Genomic DNA, 24,678 nt, shown 5'->3' on the forward strand with positions numbered 1-24,678 from the left:
AAATGACTGAGACTTTTTTAGAAGTCTCTGATAAAACTATAAAAAAAGGGGAAGGTTGGATAATAAAGAGTTTATATCACTTCAGGGCTGTTCATTGGAGAGTTAGACTCTACACTCTGCCACAGAATGCAAGCCACCAGGAAGATTTTTTTTTAATAAAATAATTTTTATTGGTGTTCAATTTACCAACATACAGAATAACACTCAGTGCTCATCCCGTCAAGTGTCCCCCTCAGTGCCCGTCACCCATTCACCCCCACCCCCCACCTTCCTCCCCTTCCACCACCCCTAGTTCGTTTCCCAGAGTTAGGAGTCTTTATGTTCTGTCTCCCTTTCTGATATTTCCCACACATTTCTTCTCCCTTCCCTTCTATTCCCTTTCACTATTATTTATATTCCCCAAATGAATGAGAACATACAATGTTTGTCCTTCTCCGATTGACTTACTTCACTCAGCATAATACCCTCCAGTTCCATCCACGTTGAAGCAAATGGTGGGTATTTGTCGTTTCTAATGGCTGAGTAATATTCCATTGTATACATAAACCACATCTTCTTTATCCATTCATCCTTCGATGGACACTGAGGCTCCTTCCACAGTTTGGCTATTGTGGACACTGCTGCTATAAACATCGGGGTGCAGGTGTCCCGGCGTTTCATTGCATCTGAATCTTTGGGGTAAATCCCCAACAGTGCAATTGCTGGGTTGTAGGGCAGGTCTATTTTTAACTCTTTGAGGAACCTCCACACAGTTTTCCAGAGTGGCTGCACCAGTTCACATTCCCACCAACAGTGTAAGAGGGTTCCCTTTATTCCGCATCCTCTCCAACATTTGTTGTTTCCTGCCTTGTTAATTTTCCCCATTCTCACTGGTGTGAGGTGGTATCTCATCGTGGTTTTGATTTGTATTTCCCTGATGGCAAGTGATGCAGAGCATTTTCTCATGTGCATGTTGGCCATGTCTATGTCTTCCTCTGTGAGATTTCTCTTCATGTCTTTTGCCCATTTCATGATTGGATTTTTTGTTTCTTTGGTGTTGAGTTTAAGAAGTTCTTTATAGATCTTGGAAACTAGCCCTTTGATACGTCATTTGCAAATATCTTCTCCCATTCTGTAGGTTGTCTTTTAGTTTTGTTGACTGTATCCTTTGCTGTGCAAAAGCTTCTTATCTTGATGAAGTCCCAAGTTCATTTTTGCTTTTGTTTCTTTTGCCTTCATGGATGTATCTTGCAAGAAGTTACTGTGGCCAAATTCAAAAAGGGTGTTGCCTGTGTTCTCCTCTAGGATTTTGATGGAATCTTGTCTCACATTTAGATCTTTCATCCATTTTGAGATTTATTTTTTTCAAGTAAGCTCCATATATGGAGCCCAACACAAGGCTTGAACTCATGAATGAGATCAAGACCTGAGCTGAGATCAAGAGTCAAGACACTTAACTAACTGAGCCACCCAGGCACCCCAGGAAGATATTTTCTATAGATTAAAAGACCAAGAATAATTCTGTTACTTCAACAATAGTCGTGGTGTCCACCTTACTACATGGTCTTTCAGCTCCTCAGATTGCTTCTTTGGTTTCCTAGATGCCCTGATTCACATAAAAAGCATTTCATAGAGCTACAATTCTAAAAGTATATTTTTGAATGAAAATAAATAATTTCTACATTTTGGATTTTGTATTAGTGTAAACAAATTCCCTAAAGCATGACTGTCCAATAAAGAGTAATAATACTGATATTTTGAATATATAATATAGAGTACAAGGCCCCAATTCTCTACCAAAATGCACACACCCTATAAAACTGAGACTAAAAATGACAGCAGACTGTTCTCCCCTTTGTCTTTTCTATAGAAGAAAGCACAATAGTTACAGTGATATATGTCCTGGGTTTGTCAGAATGGCCCTGATTTCAAAATCCTTTATCATTGTCCCCATGAGAAAATAGCTTATGCCCTGATTAAAACATATGTTCTCGTTTTAAGTTCCCAAAACCTGAGCTAAATTTTATAAACCCAACCTCAAATCCTCATCCTCGTGGAGCCTGGAATCTAGTTGGGGAAGTGAGGAAAGTATGTGTATCAAAGGAATAGAATGTACAAGAATTTACATTAAGTGCCAAAAACGTGCACCAACAGTTGACCAAGTTTTCCTATTTTTGGCAGGCTGGAACTCAAGGATCACAGATAGGAACATTTCTTAGCAGGGTCCAGGCAAGTGGGGATAGTTACCTAGCATCTCTGTGCTCCAGTCACCCCATCTATAAAATAATTACAATAACACCTATTTCACAGGGATGTTGTGGAAATTAAATGTGTGCATATAAGTAATTAAAACAATGCCATGTGCACAATAAAGTGATCTGCCAATGGCAGCTAACAAGATCATAACAAAATCAGCTCTTGTTACCACTGTTTCTCAAGTGGGCTAGTTTAACTTCACGCTATAAGAAATACTTATATGTTGCTCCTTCAAACAAACAAAACAAAAAATGTCACTTTGTTTTCCAGTGGAATCTGTAAGTCCAGGAATCTCTGGCTACTGAAATTCTCTGAGGTGAAGGTCATTAGCTTTATAGCTGGACTCCAGCCTCTAGCATGGTGGAGGGGCAGCAGCAAGTCTAAAAAGTTATGAGCCAGTAATTTTACCCCAAGTATGTCTTTAAAGCTTCCTTTCCAACTCAGTTTCCTCCAATGAAAGTTGCTGTATAAGCAAAAAGTATTATTAGTATTAATAAAAATATTTCAGCCATGCTGCTTCTTGCATCATATGTAATTCATTAGCGGCAGCTCGTAGGCGAGGCAAAATTTTCTTGTCAAATAATGTTTTATGGGTCTTTAGAAACATTATACTCACTGGGTGTCCCCACATCATGATGAGACCTCCCTAGGAGGGAAGACAGGCAGCAAAGGCTTTTTGAAGCCCTTTCTTTTTCAGATCTGCTTGGGGAAAAGGTTAGTTTCAGCTTTTTGTTCAACAGCCACACAGTGCAGGGAAGTTTAGATGCATCTTGAAAGGGCACATGTTGTGTTGTTCATGGAAACAGGATTAGCAATGGTGCTAGCTCAAAACAAGAAATTAAATATAAAAACAGTTAATGAAAGGTTTCATGATCAGAGTGACCATGATCAATCAAAGACCAGAGAAATAGCCATTCTACAATTAAAATATCCCAATACTTTGTTATTTATCACCATTGCCGTATTGCAGCAGGCCACAATTAATCATATAAATCACCTGGTAAACTAAATTCTGAGATTCCCTTTTTGTCATATAAGATGGCTGTGTTATTGTTAAAACTTATGAAAAGACATTTTTCTGATATCCTTATATAAAATACTCCTGTTAAAAAGATCTCTTAGGTAGAGATTATAGGAAAAACTCTAGGCAGGAAATTTTAGTGGTTTTTTAAAAGCTCATTTGATTTCAAGGGTGGATAAATACCTCCCATTCAAATGCATAATAGTGTTTTCACACAGGTTTATCAAAAGGTAAATGAGTGGGTCTTATGCTTGGTAGTCAATCATTCATTCACTTATTAAGGGCCTAGTATATGCCAGGCACTCAGGTGGGCCCAGAGCTCCCGCAGCCATGGTCTTGATCTTCCATAACAGTCTAGTGGGGAAGAAGGCCATTGCACTAGTAATCATAAAACTGGGGAATGGTATGAAAGAGTATAGAAGACCCCAGAAACTTACAAGAATTTGGGTTGGGAGGGTGAAGAAGGGGCATTTTAACTAGGACCTGAATGATAAGGAGGAGTTGGGCACAACATGGGGAAATATTCAGGCAGAGAAAATAGCTTGTATAATTGATCATTGATGTGTTGCCAGGACCTGGCACACTGTAGATACATGATAAATATTTATGGAATAGATTAAAGCCTATCGTTCCATTTCCAGAGGTACTTGGCTTCTTACTCAGAGCCCTGCCTGGAGGCCCAGAGATTGATGGGCCTGAGGACAGCCTCCTCTTTCTTACCCATAGTCCTATACAGATAAAGTCTGACTAAGATAAAAATGCCAGACTGGGAGAAGGAAGGAAGGAAGGAAGGAAGGAAGGAAGGAAGGAAGGAAGGAAGGAAGGAAAGGGAAAGGGAAAGGGAAAGGGAAAAGGAAAAGGAAAAGGAAAGGAGAGAGGGAGGGAGGAAGGGGGGAGGGAGGGAGTGAAGGAAGGAAGGAGGGAGAGAGGGAGATAGGGAGGAAGGGAGGGAGGGAAGGAGGAAGGGAGGGAGGGAGGAAGGTAGGTCAGTCAGTCATAAAAGGGCAACAGAATCCATGGTGGGGTAGAGGACAGATGGAGAGGAAAGCACATGGCAATGCCACTCCATAGGCCCTCCTGATGCTGGCGTTTGGGGGCTGAGTATATGTTTATGGGAGCTTGGGGATTTCGTTTTCGCATGAAGAGAAAGTACCCCCTCACTCTCTCTCAGTGATGCCTGATTCTTTGGCAAGGATGTCACCTTTTTTTTTTTTTTTTTCCTTCTCACCTTCTCCAAAAGCTGATCACTCTACTGGTCCACATGGCAGGATGAAATCTGTTTATGCTCCACTCTTTGCTCAATGGCAATGACTCTCCACCCCCAAGCCCCTATATTCAGGGCTGTTATGTGCCCCATGCAGTTTGTATCCTGCACAAAGGCACCCCAGGTCTGTAAATGGCAGATGAAAATAAGTCCAGAATCTACTCTCCACATTCAATGCCCTGGCAGGGGCTGTCACCTCACAGAAGTGGCATCTTTTCCCAATTTGTTCACACACAGAAGATGCTTTTTTTTTTTTTTTAATCCCCACAAGTCACCTTATAAACTAGCTACATTCCAGTTCCTTTGTATTCCTCTTTCCCTTGGATGGTAGGATACATGGATATTAGTTTCACATTAGACACTAAGGTTTTCTCACACACTCACACACAAACACACACACACACACAAAGGTCTAAACCAAATGACTACACAGCAAAATGAAAAAGTGGGGCAGAGCTATTAGGGGGCTGGGGACGATATGATCAAAATGGAGGCCTTTGTGGTCATGGGTACAAGGGTATAATTTGTTCTACAATGCCTCTGTGTAAACTGAGAGTCATTATTGTAACACCACCGCCTCCATGACGAAGCACCAGAAGCTCTGGAAAACTCTAATTTCATAAGCCTAATACATAAAGACCACAGAAAGGGCATAGTTTGCGCCAATGATGTATATTCCTCAAGCCAAACAACCTCCAAGCAACCAAGTTCAGGCATGTCAAGCTAAGACATGCTCTAAATCTAGGTTTCATCAAGGAAACAAAGAAGCATAAGATTCTGCTCCTGCCTCCAGAGAATTCACATAGATAACAGAAACGTGAATATAGCTTTTCTCTGGCATGAAAATATGGATTAAAAAATGTTCAACTGCACAAATGTAAGCAGGAAAGTAAAAATGTTTCTTAGTGTATAGGAATATAATATCCGGAAAATAAGTGTCAAGACTAAAAGTGATCACATATCACATTTTGCCCCTGTTCCACAGGTTTAAGAACACATTTAAATACATTATTCCAATTGAACTTCACAATAATCTTGTGAGGTAAGAAAAGCTAAACACTTCCACATTCATTTCATACCCAAATGAAACAGTTTCTGGGAAAAGGTAGTGACTTGCCCAAAGTCACATGGAACTCAGACCAAAAATCAGGCAGCCTGTCCCCAAGCTTTCTTCACCAAACTTGCAGATTGGAAAGCAAAGCTCTATGTCGCCTATACATGTGAGTTTCTGAGGCCATGGGATTGCTGTGATAATCCCTGGCAGGACTATTTTTGCTCTAAATTATTATAAGTATCCAACCCAAGAAAACCTGGTGGGTGAGAGGTGCTGACAACATATGGCAGTTAGTTGAACATATAATCAGGGGCTGCACCACCGTGACGGCTCTGGATTATATCAACAGGCATAATGATGTTGCTAAAATTATGCACCCACAATTATCCCTCAAAGGTAGGTGATAAATGAATTAACTAAGTACTGGAAGCACAAACCTTCAAATATGTAGTGACTGACTGCTGCAAAGTGTACAGGGACACCATCCTATCAACAAGTAGGCATTCTAAGTGATTCATAAGCTCTTTACTCAAAAGGAGACTTTCATAAGACAATGCATGCTCCAAGTGGTTGAAACATAAAAAAAAAAAAAGATTTTTTAAAACACATACACTCACAAAACGAAGCACACATTTATTTGTTGGCTCTGGCAAAAGGGGCAAAACATGCAGAGAATTCAAAAAGCTTCAAAATAAAGCAGAGATGATTTCCCAGGCACTAGGGTATAGATGATCATAAGTTAGCAAAGAGGAGTCATTTTATGATATTTCACCATCAGCAACTTATAGACGAGGGTTAACCAACCCAATAAAAATGCTGAATGAAGATGTGGAGAGTGAAGGGAATGAGTACCAAGAGGATGGCAAGCAAGCAGATGCCATCACAGTGGATAACTTTCTGAAGCCTCACAGGCTAAGGAGAGGCAAGGTGGGAGTGCCAGCTCCAGAGGCAGGGGAGAAGAACTGGGGGGTTGGACATACCTAGCTTGCAGTCCTCATCAGGTTATCACTAGCACCACATGCAAGGGGAGTAATTTCTCTCTAGTAAGCTTCAGTTTCTTTATCTACAGCACAAGGATAACAATGGTCTCAATCCCCTTGATTTGCCGTGAGGATTAAACAAATAAATGTGAATGTTTAGTCCAGTATTTAGCATAGAGTGAGTGTGCAATGAGGAGATACTGTCATTATCATTACTGAGTCTCGGGCCACTGTAATGTCCACATGCTATAGATGACTAGCAATGCCTTACTTTTCTAATGGTGCTGCATCATTAATCAGGTGAGTTCACCCATCTGTCTCCATCAGTATCTACAGTCCTTCATGTTTTATGGAGATACACATGGTCATCAGGCATTGGGCCTCCTTTGTTGTTTATAGCATTTTGACTAGAGGGCTATCAGATAAAATAAATGGGAAAGTGACCAAGATGAGCCATTGCAGTAGTTCTGGTTCAGTATGTGATGGAGAAAGAGATTTAAAATTAATCACATAAATAAGGATAGAGAATCACTTCTGTATTATGTTCATCTGTATTGGCCAGGTCTCCATTACCATAGATAAGTGAGAACTGACTACATTTATTCCCAAAGACTTCTTTAAAATGGAAAGATCTCTGTGGCATCTATAAGATTCAATTAGAGGACCTTTATAAGCACACATCTAGTTGAACCAAATGAGAGATAAATTAACCTATAAACAGCATGCTCTTTCTTGTGGAATCCTCTAATGGCCTGATTTAGGATATCAGCAGATGGGAGGTCAGTGCCCAGTGCTTTCAGAGTTCAACCCATTCATTACAATCAGGTTCATGATGCCACGAAGAGGTTCTAATGAAATACACTCCAGTAAACCTCAGAGGGGGACAGCTCATGCGTACACAAGGCATGAGTTTAAGGCAGGAGACAGACTGATTTTGTATTTCTAGACAGGTAGGGGGTCCAAACAGAACCACTGCACATTTATTAAGTTGTATTCTTTCAGGGGAGAAACCCTTGCCGCGACATCTTACCTGTAAGCTCCTTTAAGCTTTTAGCTGAAATGCTCTAGTTCACATACAAAGAAAATTGCACTGTTTGTCACTAGTCAATGTCTTCTAACATCAGGGCTTTAGTGGGAAAAGAGACACATTAAAAAGGTACCTAATCTGTACTGTATCTCTCCTAACACTAGCTGAGAGTTCTTTCTTCAAGTCCTTTCTTAAGTTTGGGGGGAAAGGGTAAAAACCAAGGTATCTTCAATCCTACCAAATTATAGCTCCAAATAGTAAGAAATATGTGCCGGCAGTTTTGCGCTTTTTTTTTTTTTTTTTTTTTAACCAAAGTACTCTAGAGATCTGAAAAAAGTCTGCTTTTTTGGCCATGTCCACTAACAAATAGCTTTATAAATTGTCTGTAAACCAAATTCAGAACATCACAACAAGAAAATATCCACTTTTAGCATACATGTATAACATTGTGGGGCATTTTTCTGGGTTAACAATGCCTGGTTTTATGTGGTGCTAGCAGATGAAGGATAAGACTGCCTTTTACATGTGCAATACAGATGATCCGAGGGTACAGTGAGATGGGCATGTAAATGAATTGGAGATAACACATTGGAGTCTTGATCTAATGCTTCCCCTGAGGACCCACACTGAGAGGCGCTCTTAGAGATGAGATGGCTTCTTCTGAGTTGGCAATAAGTACTTCAGTAAATGAATCCCCTCAGATAGAAGTTTCTAGTGGCTCCATTTTATTCTGAATTCCAGTATATAATGAAAAGCTTGACAGGGCAGTTTAAAAATATTTTCTTATTTTTTTATTGTCTGTTTTATTCCATATAAGCACATTTATACACCTATTCTTTTTTTTTTTCCTATCTCTCTTCTCAGTTAAGCATGATCATTATTGAGTGCTGGACATTCTTTCACTATGCCTACAATTTACAGAGGTAGGTTAGCTGATCAGAGCCAATAATATGCCAGTTAAAAAATTAAAACTTGAATTTTTGGCACTCCATAACCTGCATTTGAGAATGACTAAATGGTCTACTTTGCCCAAAAATGTTTGTTGATGCATATAAATTCTTCCCTTCTAAAAACAAAGTAGTAACTCCCATGCCAAGCTTTATTCCCCAGTAATAATGGGTATAAATAAACTAGATAAGAGATTTTCTCTTCATAATAATTAATACCTATTGCTCTGCCGTGTCTTCACTACCATCCTCTCACTCCTATTGACCTCATTCCAGGAAAAGAATCCCAGTTGTATATAGGTGGTGTACTTAGTACAGCTGCTTCACCTTAAGGTTGTAACATGGTACTTAGTACTTCCTTCAAAAGCAAGCAAGCATGGTTCTCCAACCATATTACTCAAAGTTCTCCAGAAATCCCAAATGTTTGCTTATGCAATTTACTTAATTAGGTATGTCCTCCCCTTCTTTCATCTCAAACTTATTTGTTACATTGCATGCATTTTTCCAATAAATAAGTCTTTGACAAGCAGTATATGCCAAGCACTATACTAAGCACTGGGGATACAGGAGGGAATAAAATAAACCAAGACCCTCATCCTCACAAAGGTTAGTGTGCCAAGGAATCCACAGGAGTCAACAGGTAGTTAAGACACAGTGTGGGAAAACAGCAAACAAACTACATAGGAGGGGCACCCAACCCAGATTAGGGGAAGGCAGCTTCTAGGAAAGTGAAATATCTCAGTTTGACCTACTAGAAGGAGCCAAGAAAAAATAGAGAAGATTGGAAATTGATTCCAATAATCTAGGCAAAAGAATAGTGTGGGTGAAGATCAAGGAATAGAGGAGAGAACACTACATGTCAAAGCACCTGAAAGAGCAACAAAGCTCCCAAGGACAGCGCCAACAAAAGCCTTTACTAACTCTCAAGCTAATGCTGCCCTATTACACACTGCCATGTCGTCCTCTATGACATTAGATTCTCTTTATTCATAGCTCTTGTCAATATAGTAGAAGCTCATTATCCAATAATATTTAGAGTCTGCATTTGATCAGTTGATTAAAAACAGCATTTAAATAAAGAAACATAAGACATGATATCAAAACCCCAAGCACTTTAACTCACACCATAAATACATGTTCATTTAACAGTCATGTGATACAGGGAATGAATCCTCTCATTTTCTCTCTGTTGTATAAACCATATCTGTAATACATCATGAGCCATTTCCAGTTTAGATTTGCTTAGGACAGAGACAAAACTTAAAAACAATTTTGAAGTAATCTGAATGCAGATAGGACTTTTACAGTGTTCCCCCCGCCCCATTTTTGTCTATCTTATGTACACCTGACTTGACAACTGATTTTGAGAAATTTTTTTACTCTTTTCAAAGTTTGCAAATTCTTTTTTACAGAAACAACCCTTTCTGAAATTATCTCAGTCTTTTATTTATTGTTTCAACTCCCTCTGAAAGCAGAGACCTCAAATTTAGAGGCCCATTGTGTATGTAGCACTTAGAATATTTCCTGATGACAATTAGGTGTCAATAAATATTTACAGAAAAGAACAAATAAAAAACATGATGTTAGGGAAGCAAATTCTGAAAGACCTAGCAAGCTGGGGTAAGGAATTTGAGTATTATTCTAAGAATGATGAGTAGACATAAAATTTTTTTTTTAATTTTATTTATTTACTCATGAGAGACACACAGAGAGAGGCAGAGACATAGACAGAGGGAGAAGCAGGCTCCTCACAGAGGGAGAAGCAGCCCGATGTGGGACTTGATCCACAGACCCAGGATCACGCCCTGAGCTGAAGGCAGATGCTCAACTGCTGAGCCACCGAGGCATCCTGACACAAACAGATTCTGAAAGAGGACCATGGCACAATAGACATGATACAACTTTATTTTTAACAAATATTTTTGGCTGGGGTAGGAGAGCATGAGAGAGTCTGAAGCTGAGAGACAAGCTAGGAACAAAAATGAATCATGATAGAAGTAGTAATGATGAATGTGAATTGTGAATAGATGTTAAGTGGATGTTATTAAGAAGTATTTGGGAGAATTCACAATGGTGCTAGTGCTAGTTGTTTCTATAGCTCCCTCCTCCATAACACTAATATCTACCCTCTGCCTTAACTCTAGAAGGACAGGAGCTAGAAACCCCTCTTGTTCACATTAGTGTTCTCCCATAACAACCAGTAGAATTCTTACGTATAATATGTGTTCAGTAAATGTTCCAGGCTCCAATAATTGTTAAACATTGAGTTTGTTTTGACTCACTTAGGAAACCTGAGCTGAATCTCAGAGAATCATCTGAGCTCTTACCCATGTTCTCAGGACCTAAAATAAACAAATGTGAGTCCAAGGAAATCAAGCAGAAAAGACATTCAGAAATCAAGCTGTTTATAGTTTGTTCCTTTTCTCCCCTATGAGATTCTGCAAAAGTGATAGGTTTGAGGATCTGCCGTAGAGGCCAAGAAGAGAGCTGGTCAGTCCCCTTGTCCGGCATTCGATGCAGAGCAGCCAGTTATAGAACAAAGGCTAATGCAACCAGCAGCAATGTTTCCCGAAGCCAGCGGTGAATTAGATCCTCAGAGCATCCTGAGGAGGCTTCTACAAAGAACTTTCAGGAGGACTTGGAGGAAAGCAAGGACTAATCAATGGAAAAGAGGGGAGAGTCCTTCAAGCATAGAAATAGGAACATACATAAAATCTACAGGACACTCTTTAAAAAAAAAAATTCCTTTTACTAGATTGTAAGCTTCCTGAGGGCAAAGACTTTGACTAATTTTTAAAGTTATTTTATCTATACTGCCTGTTATGAAATCTGGCATTAAAATAAATATTTGAACAAATGAATATAGAGTAGTGAAGGAGAAGTCTTAAATGTCAGGGAAAGTGTCTTTATACTCCAGCAGACAATGGTTATGGAAGGGGCAGTGGGTGTGGACAGCAGAATTTTGAGAAGATTCATATAATATCTGAGCAGGAGGAGTAGGAAGAGAAGGGCATACACTCACAGAAAGGTGTGAACCTGAAGATAAATGGTAGCAAAGATATCAGAAAAGAAGAGACACATGCAAAAGAGTTAAAAAAAGAATTAGTGGGACCTGGGTGGCTCAGTCAGGGAAGCATCTGACTCTTGGTTTCAGCTCAGGTCATGATCTCAGGGTCATGGGCTTAAGCCCTGCGTCAGGCTCTGCGCTCAGCGCGAGTCAGCTTGAGATTCTCTCTTGCTCTCCCTCTGCCCCTCCCCCTGCTTGTGCAATCAATCAATCAATACAATCTTTTTTATTTTTTTATTATTTATTTTTTTTTTTACAATCTTTTTTAAAAAAACTGTCTGAACTTCAAGATGAATTGATGTGGGAAGAGGAAAGAGGTAAGGAGTCCAAGATAAATATTGGATTTAGAGGGGCTAACCAACAGCAGAGTAAACTCACCAAGTCGGAATTAAAAAGGCAAGAAAAGAGATGAAACAGATTCAGCCAACAGAAAGCAAACCCAGTTCTAGGGTTTGAAATCAGGAAGAAAGCCAAGGCAAAGTCAGAGTGAAGAAGGAGGTGGAATTCAGACTCATAATGACAGCAATAGCTAACATTTGCTGACAGTCACTACACACCAGGCACCAATGCTATTCTGTCTTTAACACTGATGGTTTGATTTCTATTTTACAGATGAGAAAATCAAGGCAAAGGAAGGTTCAATTACTTGTCCAAGGTCACACAGTCAGCATACTGTCAGACCTTATATTTATGATCACCCACCTGTGCTGCTATGTGAGTTTATCTATCAGAACAGTTCACACCTGGGAAGCAGGTGCCCAGCAGAAAGAGGAAAACTTGTGGTCCATAAACAGCCTCTAGGGACTCTCCCTCTATTTGAGTCTGACTCACTAGCTACCTCTGCAGGATTAACTTAACCAGCCCCTTCCACCATTCCAGACCTACCCTAACAGTGATGGACACAGAAAGCTTTCAAGGCAGAAAGGATATTTTCAGTCCCTATGAATTTTTAAAAATATGAAGGTCCCTGCTAAAGAACACAGAACACATGAAATATACTAATAGAGACTCTCAAATACTGCATAATTTAATTGGAGCTATAATTTACATCTTTCTTAAATTGCATATCAATTTCCTAAGTTTTTAACATCTCACAATTGAACTGCTTTCTAGTATTCCACTATCTTGCCATGCAAACCTATATATGATTCCATCTATTTTTACTGTTTAAAATGTATATATATGTAAATTATTATTCATTGGATCCTTTTGCATCTGAGATATAAATGCTGAATCAATGTGGGAAACATCAAGTGTCTGTTTTAACCTGACTTGATTATATCTAAATATAAAATATAAATTAGCATTTTATTCTTGGTTGTATTTATTGTTGTATTATATCATGCATTAATTAAAAACATATGTGTTTTAAAAACACCTAATTTACAATTCACTTGTCTACACCACCATAAGGCCAAAATTTGTAAAGACTGAAAGATTTACACTAAATTTTCAACAGAATGTAATATATCCTTATTGATTATTTTTTAGATTTATTATTGATTTTAGCTCAGTATTAAAGGTTAAAAAATAGAAAATAACCAGGTTCCAAGATGTCTGTGTTTTGTAACGCTGCCAAACATCATTTTTTCTCATCTATTGATGTGATTGACATGTAGATATGATTCGGGGGGGGAACCATTATTAATAGGAAGAAAAGTTATGACTATTGAATCATGACACTTCGCTGTTTTAAGTAATTTGCTGGCTCTGTGTTCTCAAAGAGAGCATCGTTGAAATGGAGGACAGGTTAAGGAGTCTGCACCTTTTTAAAAAATCAAAACACTAATGGAATGAGACATTGAGATTTAAAATAAAATAAGTACCCAGAGGTGGAAAGTGTCAGGATGGCTACAACACCAAATCAAACTCTGTTCCCAGCTCCCGGCTCCCACCCCTGCCCCACCAACCCCCACCCCTGGTTACGGGAATGTGAACCTTCCACAGTTGTCATGTAAATGAAAATTATGTTCATGCGATTGACCATGAATTATCAAAGAAATTCATTTGGTGAAATATGGCTTACCTACAAAATTTGAGACACAGAGTTCTCTGAAAATGCAATAAGAGATACTAGTGGGAGGTATACCATAATTTGTTCTAGTGGTTCTTTGTTGTTCAAGTACAGAATTGACTAAAATATAGAGTTAACGAGGAAACAGTCTCAGCTTTATCCTTATTTTGGTCCACTGAATTGCATTTGTTTTTTCTCTGTCCTGAAACCTTGTAATGCATCCCTCTCTTAACCTTAGAAATAACTGGGTGCTCCTGGACATAAGCAGAGGATGGGGGATGAGCACAACTTTATAAAGCCATCATTACATACATGGTTGGGGGGGGGAGGCGACTGACAATATTCCACAATTGATGCATTATCTTTGGAATCTAAGTAGTCTATCTCTATCTCTATGTTTAGAATCTACCCTAGCATTAAATTCTTCATTTAAGTCCTCAACACTTACCACCAGAGTTTAAAATTGACCCCAAACTGGGCTCCCTGTTCCCAGTCTCCTGCACATGAAATCATTTACCACATCCTTAACAGAATATTCTTTCAAAAGCATAGTTCAGGGATCCCTGGGTGGCGCAGCGGTTTAGCGCCTGCCTTTGGCCCAGGGCGCGATCCTGGAGACCCGGGATCGAATCCCACATCAGGCTCCCGGTGCATGGAGCCTGCTTCTCCCTCTGCCTGTGTCTCTGCGCCTCTCTCTCTCTCTCTGTGTGTGTAACTATCATAAATAAATAAAAATTAAAAAAAAAAAAAAAAAAAAAGCATAGTTCAAGTTATGCCATTTCCAGGTCCCAAACCTTAGATGGCTTCCCTTTGTTTCCTAGATAAAATTCAGAGCCCATACATTGCATTCAGGATGTTATTTAATCCTGAATCCTGAAGGAGTCTTAGCTCCTTCCAGTCTCCCTCAAGCTCTGGCTATCCTACTTGCTAATCCCTAAATACAAACACTCTGTCAAACCCCTGAGCCTTTGGTCATGATGATTCCTCTTTTGGGGTGCTCTTCTTTCTATCCTTCACCTCATGAAATCTTACTCCTCTTCAATGCTTAAGTCAAAAGTTTCCTTCTCTGTGAATACTTCTGACCACCACTATCCCAGAGAGAAATAATATCCTCCTCCTTTGTCCTCTCAGAACACTATAATGCCATGAGCACTCCTCTAATTGTGTTATAGTCAATTGAATCTCTTCGTTTCCCCCTAAGAGACATTGGGGCTTTGTGAAATCTTATCTTATTTATATTTGTGTTCCCAGGGATTAACATACAATAAGTGCTCAATAATTATTTGTTAAGTTTAATTAGAGGAAAGTAAGCTATACTCGTATTCCATATAAAATAGAGTAATTTTAACACAAGTAGAATAAAATACCTAGGTATTCAGAGGCTTTTGCCTGAGTTAAAATCAAAAATAAGGTTTATAGGTTTGCATAAGATGTGATCCCTAACTTTAATAGAATTACAGTCACTGGGAAAATGTGCAAATAAAATAACATACACATTCATTTGACAAGGATTTGTTAGGCACAATGTGCAAGGCGTTCTAGTAAACAAATATCAAATAACTATTAGAGATAAGTATTTCAAAAAATTCAAAAGAAGGTGAGATTACTATCAACTGGAGCAATTGGGAAAGGCTTCATGGAGAAGCTAACATGTGACTTGGATGTAGAATAAGATTAATACTTAAAAAGTAGCAAATGGATCATGTATATAAGACAGCAATGGTAATGCAAATTGGGTGAAGAGAGAAGTACGCAAGGCCATTTGGCCAGAAAGTAGTACATATTTTTATGGTTATACTGGAGCTGGATGAGCTTTTTAGCTGGAAGTTGGATTAGAGAGGACCATAAAATAAACTTTAGAAGTTGGATCTTATTTCAAAGGTATTGGCAAGTCATGGAAGGTTATAGAGTAGAGAATAATATTTTGAGGCCATTGCAAAAAGGAGATAGAAAAAAACTTTTTGAGAAATCTGCAACGGTGCAGACTCTAAGGGATGAAATGGATTGGGTGATGGTGATGGAAAGGAAGAGCTCTCAAACAATAAATAAAAATGAAAAGTGATTTTGAGTCCAAGCTCTAAAGTCTGATATACACATACATGCTTAAAATCCTGCTCTACCACTGAGTAGTCACGTGAATTTAATGAAACTTAATTTATCTATGCTTCAGGGTTTTTTAAATTCTCAAAGGGAAAGGAAACAGACACACACACATATATACACACATATATATGTATATATACATATATAACATACTATAAGTATATGGCATAGTATATATAACATATAAGTTATATGGCATAGTATATAATAAACATATAATATATACATCATCATATACAACATATCCCATATGTTAGGGGAATCAAATGAGATAATGCATACATGGTAAGAGAAATGCACAGAAGATAAATGTATATTATTAGACAAATAGAAAGGGGTCAAGTATGACTCCATAATTTAGAATCTCCATAACTGGAGAAATAATGGGGTCATTGATAAAATGGGAAGCTGGATACAGATATGGTGTGGGGGAATAATGGCAGTTGGGTTTTGAACATGCTGAGTTTTGGGTAAGAGGGGACATTAAACTATCGGCATCCAGTGGGCAGCTGAAGACCCTGAACCAGTGCACAGGAGAAATAACAAGCTGGAGACAGAGAAGATGCTCTTTCATTCATTTAGCCAGTATTTACTGAGACTTTCTCCATTCCAACCTACTGTGCTAGATGCTGGAGGTGGGGGGTGAGGGAAGGAACCGATAAGAGACATGAACATAAATGCTTTACCCACACAGCAAACAATCTACTGAGAATTCCATAATCACACAAACAACTACAAACTATGATAACTAAGTGGAAAGGAAAGCCATCCTCTTCAACATCAAAATGGACATGATCAGCATGGCTAACACAGCGAATGCAAAGTACAAAGAGAAATCCTTCATACTGCCTCAGTGGTGCTTTCTTCTACTGTAGCTGAATTTCATTTAGCACTGGCAATTAAGACTTAGTCATTCTCTGATACTGCAGTTGCATCCCTTCATATTAGATCAAAATTGGTGCGGTCAATCAAGTCAATACATCTGACCTGTGATCATGTGGATCCATGGAGAAGCCAAGAATGGGTGGCTGCTGAAGGAATGTTTCCAAAATAAAATTTAAGTGCTGCATTATTTGACTTACACTCCACATCTGACAACTTAAAAGGAAAACAAAAATGAAAGTAAGACCACAGAAACTTTGGGATCCCTGGGTGGGTCAGTGGTTTAGCACGCCAGCCTTCAACCCAGGGCATGATCCTGGAGTCCCAGGTTCCACTCCCACATCAGGCTCCCTGCATGGAGCCTGCTTCTCCCTCTACCTGTGTCTCTGCCTCTCTCTTTCTCTGTATGTTTCTCATGAATAAATAAATAAAATCTTTAAAAAAAAATAAGACCACAGAAACTACCTCCATTAACCCCGCAACAAGGGTGAGGGCAAGGAAAAGCTTTTTTGTAAGAATCTTGTTTGAAGCATTAATATAGATGTGTTTACTACTCCCATACAGGCTTCCTTTGTGGTCTTAAAATATGTAAAGTCCTACAGCCCTACCTCTTCCTCCTCCACAAAAAAAAAAAATAATAATAATAATAATTTACCCAGGCTACAGTGACAATGGAGGCTCATCTTTACACACCACATCACTACTTTTTGTAAACTTCTTACAAATTCAATGTTCTCAAAACCTACAAAAGAGCCTTCCAAAGTTTCTGCAGCTACAGCCTCTCAGATGTGCTACAGCCTGTTTTTCTTTGCTAACACAAGAAAAAACCTGAGGAGTATTGGGTTGTTGGACCAGACAGTAGCTACTATGTCCACTGGGCACTTCATAGGGAGGCTTATGATAACAACACTAACACAAAGTTTCTACTGATGTATAATTTCCCAAACACTAGAGCAACAATTACTTTCTCTAAATTGAAAAATAATTGACACTCCCCTCCCCACCATATCTCATGTATCCAACATTATTTGATTGACATGCAACATACATTTCAGATTCTCAAATGATCCAAGTTTATCTATACTCATAAACTGAAAGGCAGAAAAAGGAGACCTAGCCACAGAAGTAATTTTTCCCCCATCACGTTTTAGCACAGTAATTAAGAACACAGGCACTGGAGTCAGATCATTTGGGCTTAAATAGAGTTTTGTCACTTAATTTCTTGTTCAAATCACTTAAATTCTCTTCCTCAAATCTGGCATTTGTAAAATGTGGATATGATTGTACTTACCTCATAGAGTTGCTGGAACATTAAATATTATTGTGCTGCATTTAGAACAGTACCTGGCACATAACAAGCACTCAAAAAAAAAAAGCTGATATCATAATAAGTAATAAATTTTATTCTATTTATTCCATAGTTGACACATTTTGAACACATTTAAAAATTCTTGTATTGAATTCCTATCTCCAGATAAATATACCAGGGTTACTGTCTTTAGGAAGTTTATGGTTTAAGGACCAGATTTTGATTCCAGCAGGTAGAGGTTGGGGAAATCAGTGGAGCTGGCTGAGACTCATTATCTAAATGGTATCCTCATCAGTACAATCCAGCACAGGTGAGAACCCTTTCCCAGAGTCAGGCAATCATTCCCTTGCCTGCACCCTACTACTGTGTAGAGGAGTCAAGTTTCTTGTCCCTGTTTGCATGTGTATTATTCTCACAACCTGATGAGCTCATTGAGTCAAGCTTCACCAGTGCAAATGTGTGCAGTTATACAGATGCACACATTCGGTGGACCCACACTTGGCTTAAGGCTCTGTCACCAAACCCTTAATTTTTGCACAAGAGACCCAGTATTTTCACTTTGCACTGGGCCCTGTAAATTACAGAGCTGGTTCTGCCATGGGACCATATCTTTTTTATCTCTGTAACTCCAGGAACAGTGCTAAAAGCTTGATACATTTTATTGAAAGAATGACATTTATGAGTAAATGAATGAGTTAAATGCATGAATGAATGAATGACTTTGAAAACCATCAACAAATGAGATAATTAAACCCAAATTACCTTTCTTTTTCCCTTAAGGGGATGACGAAGGGCCAAGCCAGGATCCCATAAAGCACTGCCACGGATGCTAACCCTCCAACGGCATGAAGTGCAGAGCACTGCTTTCCTGGGTTTCAACCATGGGGCTCCCACCTGTGTTAATGGGCGCTGGGAAAGGGAATTGATGGCAGGTCTGAGCAAGGCCTACAGGATTCATTTTGATAACTGGATTCAGTCACATTTACTCCTTAAAGGTTATTAGTTATTTTAAATAATTTTGTTAAATGCTCAAGAGGGAAAATGAAGACGTATTAATAAATACACAATTATACAGGTTAGAGCAACAATGCAGTGCTGGTCATTCAGGAACCTTGTGCTAATTTTAATTAGCTGCTTTCCCTTGCTTTCAAATGTAATTAAAGAAGCTTAGTTGTGCTCAGTGATGCAAGCCACCTTATTTAATCACTAACATTATTTCCCTGAACTATTAATGATTTTCAAAACGCTTGTTTATGCAGAATTAGAACAGTAATTACCTTACCAGTTAATTTTGTACCTTCACATTTCACACCTAGCTCAAACGTCATTCATTTACCACGGCTTCTCTGTCAAAACAAAGAAATGCTTGTTCTAAATGTGCTTCTGAGTGCCAAATTGAAAGCCAAGTTTTGTAACACTAATAAAGTAGCTCCCAAGTGAAACAGGTGTAGTAATTTAGACCCTTCCTGTCTCAAGCTTGCACGTACATGCTATGTCTTTTCTTTATTAGCTTTAAAATGAGAGCTTGGTGTGCAAAATAAGCTATTTAATTCAGACTTGTGGAGCAGAATATAATCTTTAATTTAAACTAGTGCAGTAAAAAGAGGCCTTTAATTTTAACTGGCATGTGCGTGTGAATTTGAATTAATAATCCAGAAAATTGAAACTGTTTTGCCGCTGTTGCTGGATATTGACTGTTCTTCACATGCCCTTAGTTTCACTCACTTGATTTCTCTCCCAAACCATGGCTGGTGCTTTCCTTCCCATCTTTTTTTTCCTCTTATGATGTAGCTGCTTTATGCAAAGCAGAGCTTTCTGAAAAAGAAAGTCTCAGTTGACTGAACTTTCCTTACCAAAAAAAAAAAAAAGAAAAAAGAAAGCACTTTAATAAAGGAATATTAAATCTGTATTAATTTAGTTTACAAAAAAGAATATAATTGGTGTATTCATTATATCTACTTAAGACGTAATTCAAGAGCACTCTGAACTTATGCCTGATTGAATCCTTAGATGGGAAGACGATCTACCCACATTCCTAGTGACAAAACTCTGCTGAATCCAACAGTATCAATTCCTGTTCTGAAGTTTGTTTTTATACTGGAAGCAACTTTTTAGAAAATACTGGCAACAACAATTACACCTATGATGCTACACTGACTATGATTTCATAGAACTCGATCATACCCACCTTCATGGCCTTTGCATAGGGTTATCCGGCCAGGAAGCTGCCAGCTATACTGCTACACCTGGAGGTACAGCGCTCCTGCCTGCATCCCAGAAACACAATGATGTATACCCTACAATGAGCTCCTATCACTACAGATTAAACCCTCCATTAATGCAGGGCATTTGTAATTGATAGCACATTCCTTTCCTAAACACATTTCCCAGACTCAACACCTTGGAGCTGCAGCCATGTCTTTTCAGTTAATATTTGCATATGATTTAATAAATTTCTGAAGTGGAAATTAATACTAGCGACATAAATGTGCACTCCAAAATGTCAAACAGGTGGGCTGTTGTGCAAAAATGTGCTGAAGTGAAATAATATGAACAATATTGGAGGACATAAATGTGCATTTTAGGGCAGAGAAAGGGAGGGGATCATATGATTAAGATTAGGCAAGGTTACTGATTGTATCTGATACACATTTAGAGTAGCAAGGGAAGAAAGGGAAAAGCAGAAGATGCAGGAAAGCTCCAGAAGGCTGGTATATCTGGGATCAAATAACATTGAGTACAAGCCCTTGACAGAATTGACAGTGAATAGCCTACAGCCTCCTCTTCCCCAAGCAGCAGGAAGGAGGAGTCCAGCCTCCCATGTGAGAAAGGAGTGCCCTTCTGAAGGAAGGACCATGGATGAAATCCCAGTGGGCCCACTATCCGCCAAGCCAAATATAGCTGGATGATAGATAGACAGCCACCCAGAAATAGATACGCATTTATGTAAATGTCTATACGTTTCTGCTAGTTCATGAAGCTCTTTTAATAGAAGGCAAAGTTTTTCATTAATTAAAGCTTAAAATTTAAATTGCTAGAAGGCAATCGTCTGTGAAGGTGAGACCCATTCACATCAGAGAGCAACAGTCAACACGGGTACATAACAATCCTACGTGACTTCAGCGGGATGGCTACAAAGAGAAGACGTGTGCAGAGGCATTTTGACACTGGAAGACAAACACCTCTATTTCTGCTTCATGCATACTCTGTTATAAAGACACTCCATTTATAGCAGATTTCTTAAAGTGAAGGCATACCTTGTTCTACTGTACTTCATTTTATTGCACTTTGCAGATACTATGATTTTTACAGATTGAAGTTTTGTGACAACCCTGTCTCAGGTCTCTCAGCACCATATTCCAACAGCATTTCCTCACTTCATGTCTGTGAGTCACAGTTTGGTAATTTTCACAACATTACAGATGTTTTCATTATTATTAGATTTGTTACGGTGATCTGCAGTCAGTGATCTTTAATGTTACTACTGTAAATGTTTTCGGGAGCCACAAACTGCACACTTATAAGATGGTGAACCTAATTGATCAATGTTGTGTGTCTTCTGACTGCTCCACCCACCATGCATTTCTCCATCTCTCTCCTTCTTCTTGGGCCTTCCTGTTCCCTGAGACACACAATATTGAAATTAGGCCAATTAATAACTCTACAAGGGCCTCTAAATGTTCAAATGAAGGGAAGAGTTGCACATCTCACTTTAAATCAGAAGCTAGAAATTATTAGGCTAAGGGAGGGAAGGAGAGAGGTGGGAAGGAAGGAAGGATGGAAGGAAGGAAGGAAGGAGGAAGGGACAAAAGCTGAGACAGGTTGAAAGCTGGGGTTATCCGAACCTTGTGCCAAACAGCCAAGTTGTGAATGTGAAAAGTTCTTGAAAGAAATTAAAAGTGCTACTCCAGTGAACATACAAATAGTAAGAAAGTGAAATAGCCTTCTTGTTGATAGGGAGGAAGCGTTAGTGGTCTGGATGGAAGATCAGACCACCCACCACATTCCCTTAAGCCAAAGCCTAAACCAGAGCAAGACCCTAACTTTCCTCAATCCCATGAAGGCTGAGAGACATGAGGAAGCTGCAGGAGAAAAGTTGGAAGCTAGCAGAGGATGATTCATAATGTTTAAGTAAGAAGCTGACTTTATAACATAAACATGCAAGGTGAAGCAGGAAGTGCTAATGTTAAAGCTGCAGCAAGTTATCCAGAAGACCTAGCTAGGAAAATTCGTGAAGGCAGCTACATTAAACAACAGAATTTCAATGTAGATGAAATAGCCTTCTACTGGGACAAGATGCCACCTAGGACTTTCTTAGCTAGAGAAGAGAAGTCAATGCCTGGCTTCAAAGTTCAAAGGACAGGCTGCTTCTCCTATTAGGGGCTAATGCAGCTGGAGACTTAAGTTGAAGCCAATGCTCATGTATCATTCTGAAAATCCTAGGGCCTTTAAGAACTATGCTAAATCTATTTTGCCTGTGCTCTAGAAATGGAACAACAAAGCATAGATGACAGCACACCTGTTTATAATATTGTTGATTGAAATTTTTGACTTACTGAAGAAAAAGATTATTTTCAAAATATTACTGGTTCTGATAATGCACGAGATTGCCCAAGAGCTCTGATGGAGATGGACAATAAGATGAATGTTGTTTTCGTGCCTACTAACACAATATCCATTCTGCAGCCAACATATCAAAGAGTAATTTCGACTTGTAATTCTCCTTATTTAAGAAATATATTTCAGGAGGCTATATCTACCACAGATAGTTGTTCCTATAATGGATTTGGGCAAAGTCCAGTGAAAACTTTTTGGAGAAAAATTCAAGATGCTTTTATGCATTCCTGAATGGTGGAAATAGGTAAAAATATCAACATGAACAGGAGTTTAGAAGTAGATTCCCACTCTCATGGATGACTTGGCAGGGTTCTGGACTTCAGTGAAGGCAGTAACAGCAGACGTGGTGGAAGCAGCAAGAGAGCTAGAAGTGGAGCTTGAAGATGTGACTGACTGGCTGCAATCTCACGGATGAGGAGTTGCTTCTTATGGATGAGCAAAGACAGTGGTTTCCTAAGATGGAATCTACTACTGCTGAAGATGCTGTGAAGATTGTTGAACTGACAACAAAGGATATACAATATTACATACACTTAGTTGATAAAGCAGCAGCAGAATTTGAGAGGATTGACTCCAATTTTGAAAGAAGTTCTACTGTAGATAAAATGCTATCAAACAGCATCACACGCTACAGAGAAATTGTGAATGGAAGAGTCAATTGATCCAGGAAACTTCATTGTTGTCTTATTTTAAGAAATTGCCACAGCCACCTGAATCTTATGAACCCTGATCAGTTACAGCCATCAACAACAAGGGAAGATCCTTCACTAGTAAATAGATTATGACTCATCAAAAGTTCAGATGATGGTTAACATTTTTTAGCAATAAAGTTTTTTTTAATTAAGGTATGTACATGAGTTTTTTAGGCATAACATTATTGCACACTTAATAGGCTACAGTATAGTGTAAAGCTAACTTTTATATGCACTGAGAAACCAAAAACTTCGCTTGACTCACTTTATTGTGAGAACCTACAATATATTCAAGTATGCCTGATAACTATGGTTTTGCATAGTACAGTTTTTTTTTTTTTAATTTGGCCATATTTCCTCAAAGTAGGTGTTGCTAGAGAGAACAAACTCCTCAAAGGAGGATCCATGTTGTATATACATGTCACCATGTTAGGAGCAAGTACTATGCTCAGTAAATAAAACTCAAAACTTGGTAGTATATTTATTGATGTATTGCTTGAATTGTTGGCTAACAAAAGCTAAATTTTACCAAACTTTCTAACCAGCTTAATTCCTTATGAATGCACCTTGGCAATGATTATCCCCCTGGCCTGTGTAATGGCTGTGCACTGTACATACAATTTCATATATCAAACTGATTGCACGTTTCCCAGGTGCCACGCATTGTGTTGAGCTTTTAGAAAACAGATTAGTAGACCCTGCTTCTGCTCCTGCCCCTAGTGTGGGAGAGAGACACATCAACAAATGAGTTGAATATGATCTGGCATGAATCACAGAGGGAAAAGAATCTCTCAGAATAGACTTTCAACTGTTTCTAAGATCTCTACGGATATCTGGGATATTTGTATTTTGTTCCATATTGTGGCTTTATTCCTTACTATATATTGTTCTAGAAGACTACTGAGGATCTTTTCAGTTCCAAAACATTTACTAGATTTCCCTAAATCAAACTGGAATATACTCTAATATAAATCCATTTCCTATTGTTTAAATCTCCTGGACCATGGAAAAAAGCTGGTCTTAATTTCCCATATAAAAGAATTTTTATGAATTTCAAGACAATTATAAAGTCAATGTTTAGCCTTCTCTGGAGTAAAACATTCCAGTTACAGCTGTCTACCTTCATAAAGGCTATTTCCCACTCCTCAATAAGTAATCCTTTAATAAGTATAAAGAATACTTTGCAAATATAATTGAAAGTAATTTCCAAGTTACTTTTTACATGTTTCTGTGTCATTTGTCTCTTTTCTTTCTCTTTTTTTTCCTCTCTCCATCCCTCACTTTCTATAAGCTAGACAGACATTATGCATGGAACATGAAGGCTGATAAAACCAATCCCTACCCTTAAGCATCTTATAGCTCTGTAAATGTGTTACTAAGGAAACCACAAATAAAATACTTGGGAGCTCACAGTGAGTAAAAATGAATAATCAGAAAAAAGATTGATGGAGGAAGTGGATAGATGT

General features: G+C 38.6%; 1 long non-coding RNA gene across 3 annotated transcripts in view; it reads right to left on the reverse strand.

Annotated features, from left to right (window-relative positions):
* The window catches only part of LOC140637900 (uncharacterized), a 381,100-nt gene that overhangs the window by 117,982 nt on the left and 238,440 nt on the right, over positions 1-24,678 (reverse strand). The window lies entirely within an intron of this gene.

This window comes from Canis lupus, chromosome 8 (assembly GCF_048164855.1).
Source record: "Canis lupus baileyi chromosome 8, mCanLup2.hap1, whole genome shotgun sequence".
NCBI classification, from domain to species: domain Eukaryota; kingdom Metazoa; phylum Chordata; class Mammalia; order Carnivora; family Canidae; genus Canis; species Canis lupus.